The sequence below is a fragment of the Ictidomys tridecemlineatus genome, unplaced genomic scaffold (genome assembly GCF_052094955.1).
Source record: "Ictidomys tridecemlineatus isolate mIctTri1 unplaced genomic scaffold, mIctTri1.hap1 Scaffold_5704, whole genome shotgun sequence".
NCBI lineage: Eukaryota > Metazoa > Chordata > Mammalia > Rodentia > Sciuridae > Ictidomys > Ictidomys tridecemlineatus.
Genome location: NW_027523837.1, coordinates 628 through 6,311, shown reverse-complemented (window position 1 = coordinate 6,311; position 5,684 = coordinate 628). Strand labels below are relative to the sequence as shown.

At 37.9% G+C, this 5,684-nt stretch overlaps 1 non-coding gene across 1 annotated transcript; it reads left to right on the top strand.

Moving 5' to 3' along the window:
• Positions 1-502: 502 nt before the first annotated feature.
• LOC144374082 (U6 spliceosomal RNA) lies at positions 503-609 on the top strand. The gene has a single exon (XR_013433591.1). It is a non-coding gene; the product is annotated as a U6 spliceosomal RNA (small nuclear RNA).
• Positions 610-5,684: the final 5,075 nt, after the last annotated feature.

Below are 5,684 nucleotides of genomic sequence, written 5' to 3'. Positions count from 1 at the left end.
TAGGAGGGTGTTCCAGGGGATGTAGAGCCCCCCGTGTCCGGTAGGGACACACGTGTGTGTGGACGGGCTTGTTAGGGGGACGCACACGGCCTCTCACAAAATAAAACTTTGTTTCAGTCCAAAAAAAAAAAATCACATGACTTATATGGTTTAATTTAAATTAGGTAAACAGCTATTATAAATTTTGCTTTTAAAGGTGGTTAACAGATCTGTTTGTTTACTTTCACCTTTCCTTTTCATTATATTTAATAATTCTGTTCAAGATAATGTCTCTTTAGCACCATGGCCAGAATTCCCATCTCCATCCCAGTGCCGGTGAAGACTAAGATAAAACCAAACTACAACTTCTATGATAGCTATCACAGTAAACTGTATAAACTGATACATCAATCAATATAACTCAATAAGTATCCTCAATCAAGGACTTAATTTACTTTGGGAGAAAATGGACATATTGACAGACTCCTCCACTTTGAACTGCTCAATCAAGAACTTAATTTACGTGCTCACTTCGGCAGCACATATACTAAAATTGGAACGATACAGAGAAGATTAGCATGGCCCCTGCGCAAGGATGACACGCAAATTCGTGAAGCGTTCCATATTTTTAGAATCAGAGTGAGCCTGCATAAAGACTAGGGGGGAACTAGAGGCACCTGACCTGCAACCCCCCCTACCCATCTGCAGCCAAAAGGAAACCTGTCTAGCTAGAGCTGGGGGAGGGGCTAGCAGGAAAAATCCAAAGGACAGAGTGCCTGGGATCCCAATCGCCAACTGTGGGACCCCGGAGATCCATGCCCACTGATTCGTGTGGCCTGCCCTGCGGCTACAGAAGGCTAGCAGGAGAAACCAGGAGGCTAGAGGCAAGGCCCTGGAGACTGGGCAGCTGGAAATTGCAGGCCCGCCGGCAACAGTTCACCCACTGCCCACATAGCTGGACGGTAGGAGAACACCCTGCCACAGGTGACCGATCACCCGCCCTCGGCCTGTGATACTGGGCAGCTAGAGACCGCCTGCCTGCCGCGACTGGGAGCTGAAATCAAACTGAGACAGTCCAGTCACACCACCTCATCAGGATACCCAGGCAAGGAACTGGGGCCGGTCATAGCAAAGTAGTGTCGTCACTGGAGCTCGGATGTCGGATCTTCCTTCACAGTGGAATTCACGACAGCAGGCATCGTTTAACAACACTAAGGAGAGGCATCAGAGTAATACAGAACCAAAACAAATCTATAGAAGAGAGTAGAAACACGACAATCAAATAGAGTTGGAAAGCAACGGGGACAACATGAGAAAACAAGGGAAAAAAGGAGTACAAACAATGCAAGACAACTTAATTCTACAAGAGGACATAGAAACATCAGAAGCAGGTATAGGGAAAGAACTCAAGGCATACCTAACTTAAATGGAAAGGAATATTAGAGAAGACATGAGACAGCAAGTCCAAGCAATAAAAATATATTTTGAAAATGAATTAAACAAACAAATTCAAATGGCAAAGAACGAGCTCTACCAGGAGATAGAGATCTTAAAAAAGAATCAAACGATAATCCTAGAATTGCAGGAGACTATAAACCAAATTAAAAACTCAAACGAGAATATTACAAATAGACTTGATCAAGTAGAAGTCAGAACATCAGATAATGAAGACAAGGTTTATCAACTTGAAAAGAGTATAGTCAACACAGAAAAGATGCTTAAATCCCATGAGCAATCTATTCAAGAGATATGGGATGTCATTAAAAAACCAAATTTGAGAGTCATCGGGATAGAAGAAGGCACAGAGATTCAAACCAAAGGAATGGACAGCATATTAAATGAAATAATTGTAGAAAACTTCCCAGAGATGAAAGATGGAATGGATTGACAAATCCTGGAAGCCTACAGGACCCCAAACATTCAAAACTATAATAGACCTACTCCAAGACACATAATTATGAAGATAGCCAACATACAGGACAAGGAGAGAATATTAAAAGCTACCAGAGAAAAGAGACAGATTACATTCAGGGGGAAACCAATTAGGTTAACGACTGATTTCTCAGCACAGACTTTGAAAGCGAGAAGATCCTGGAACAATGTATTTCAAACGCTGAAAAATAATGGATTTCAACCAAGAATACTGCATCCAGCAAAATTGAGCTTCAGATTTGACAACGAAATTAAAATCTTTCACGATAAACAAAAGCTAAAAGAATTTGCAGCAAGAAAACCAGCACTGCAAAGCATTCTGAGCAATATACTACAAGAAGAGGAATTGAAAAATAGTGCCCAAAACTAACAACAAGAGTTATCTCAGTAAAGGAGGAGGAAAATAACCAAAAAAGTAAAACTAGCCAAACTAAAATAAATAAATAAAGAAGCATGACTGGAAGTACAAATCATATCTCAATTGTAACTTTAAATGTTAATGGCCTAAACTCACCAATCAAGAGACATAGGCTAGCAACCTGGATCAAAAAAACAAATCCAACAATATGCTGCCTTCAGGAGACTCATATGATAGGAAAAGACATACACAGGCTGAAGGTAAAAGGTTGCGAAAAATCATACCACTCACATGGCCCTCGGAAGCAAGCAGGAGTGGCCATACTCATATCAAATAAAATCAACTTCAAACCTAAGTTAATTAAGAAGGATAAAGAAGGACACTATATACTGTTAAAAGGGACCATCCACCAACAAGACATAACAATTATCAATTTGTATGCACCAAACAATGGAGCTGCAATCTACATAAAACAAACGCTCCTCAAGTTCAAGAGTCAAATAGACCATAACACAATAATTACGGGTGACTTCAACACACCGCTCTCACCATTAGACAGATCCTCTAGACAAAAGCTGAATAAAGAAACTATAGAACTCAACAGCACAATCAATAACTTAGACCTAACTGACATATATAGAATATACCAACCATCATCAAGTGGATACACGTTCTTCTCAGCAGCACATGGATCCTACTCAAAAATAGACCATATATTATGCCATAAGGCAAATCTTAGTAAATATAAAAGTGTGGAGATAATACCATGCACCATATCTGACCATAATGGAATGAAATTGGAAATCAATGATAAAAAAAGGATGGAAAAATCCTACACCACATGGAAAATGAACAATATGTTATTGAATGATCAATGGGTTACAGAAGACATAAAGGAAGAGATAAAAAAATTCTTAGAGTCAAATGATAATACAGACACAACATACCGGAATCTATGGGACACAATGAAAGCAGTTTTAAGAGGGAAATTCATATCCTGGGGTTCTTTCATCAAAAAAAGAAAAAACCAACAAATAAATGAACTCACACTACACCTCAAAAACCTAGAAAAGGAAGAACAAAACAACAGCAATTGTAGTAGAAGACAAGAAATAATTAAAATTAGAGCAGAAATAAACCAAATTGAAACAAAAAAAACCATTGAAAAAATTGATAAAACTAAAAGTTGGTTCTTTGAAAAAATAAATAAGATAGACAAGCCCTTAGCTATGCTAACAAAAAGAAGAAGAGAGAGAACTCAAATTACTAATATACGGGATGAAAAAGGCAATATCACAACAGACACTACAGAAATACAGAAGATAATTAGAAAGTATTTTGAAACCCTATATTCTAATAAAATAGAAGATAGCGAAGATATCGATAAATTTCTTAAGGCATATGATTTGCCCAGATTGAGACAGGAAGACACACACAATTTAAACAGACCAATAACAAAGGAAGAAATAGAAGAAGCCATCCAAAGTCTACCAACCAAGAAAAGCCCTGGACCTGATGGGTATACAGCGGAGTTCTACAAAACCTTCAAAGAAGAACTAATACCAATACTTTTCAAACTATTTCAAGAAATAGAAAAAGAAGGAGCTCTTCCAAATTCATTCTATTAGGCAACATCACCCTGATCCCAAAACCAGACAAAGACACTTCAAAGAAAGAAAACTACAGACCAATATCTCTAATGAACTTGGATGCAAAAATTCTCAATAAAATTTTGGCGAATCGAATACAAAAACATATCAGAAAACTTGTGCACCATGATCAAGTAGGATTCATCCCTGGGATGCAAGGCTGGTTCAATATACGGAAATCAATACATGCTATTCACCACATCAATAGGCTTAAAGACAAGAACCATATGATCATCTCGATAGATGCAGAAAAACCATTTGACAAAATACAACATCCCTTTATGTTCAAAACATTAGAAAAACTAGGGATATCAGGAACTTACCTCAACATTGTAAAAGCTATATATGCTACACCTCAGGCGAGCATCATCCTAAACGGAGAAAAACTGAAGGCATTCCCTCTAAAATCTGGAACAAGACAGGGATGTCCTCTATCACCACTTCTATTCAATTTAGTTCTCGAAGTACTAGCCAGAGCAATTAGACAGACAAAAGAAATTAAAGGCATAAAAATAGGAAAAGAAGAAATTAAATTATCGCTATTTGCAGATGACATGATAATTTACTTAACAGACCCAAAAGGATCTACAAAGAAGCTGCTAGAGGTAATAAATGAATTCAGCAAAGTGGCAGGATATAAAATCAACACGCACAAATCAAAGGCATTCCTGTATATCAGCAACAAAACCTCTGAAATGGAAATAAGGAAAACCACTCCATTCACAATATCCTCAAAGAAAATAAGATACTTGGGAATCAACCTAACAAAAGAGGTGAAAGATTTATACAATGAAAACTACAGAACCTTAAAGAGAGAGATAGAAGAAGATCTCAGAAGATGGAAAAATGTACCCTGTTCATGGATAGGCAGAACTAACATCATCAAAATGGCGATTTTACCCAAAGTTCTCTACAGGTTTAATGCGATGCCAATCAGAATCCCAAAGACATTTCTTGTAGAAATAGATAAAGCAATCATGAAATTCATATGGAAAAACAAAAGACCCAGAATAGCAAAAGCAATTCTAAGCAGGAAGTGTGAATCTGGAGGTATAGCGATACCAGAGCTCAAACTGTACTACAAAGCAATAGTAACAAAAACAGCATGGTACTGGTACCAAAACAGGCAGGTGGACCAATGGTACAGAATAGAGGACACAGAGACTAATCCACAAAGTTACAACTATCTTATATTTGATAAAGGGGCTAAAAACATGCAATGGAGGAAGGATAGCATCTTCAACAAATGGTGCTGGGAAAATTGGAAATCCATATGCAACAAAATGAAATTGAATCCCTTTCTCTCGCCAGCCACAAAAGTTAACTCAAAATGGATCAAGGAGCTAGATATAAAAACAGAGACACTGCATCTGATAGAAGGAAAAGTTGGCTACGATCTACATATTGTGGGGTCGGGCTCCAAATTCCTTAATAGAACGCCCGTAGCCCAAGAGTTAATGACAAGAATCAACAAATGGGACCTACTTAAATTAAAAAGTTTTTTCTCAGCAAGAGAAACAGTAAAAGACGTAAATAGAGAGCCTACATCCTGGGAACAAATTTTTACCCCTCACACCTCAGACAGAGCCCTAATATCCAGAATGTACAAAGAACTCAAAAAATTAAACAATAAGATAACAAATAATCCAATCAACAAATGGGCCAAGGACCTGAACAGACACTTCTCAGAGGAGGACATACAATCAATCCACAAGCACATGAGAAAATGCTCAACATCTCTAGCAATCAGAAAAATGCAAATCAAA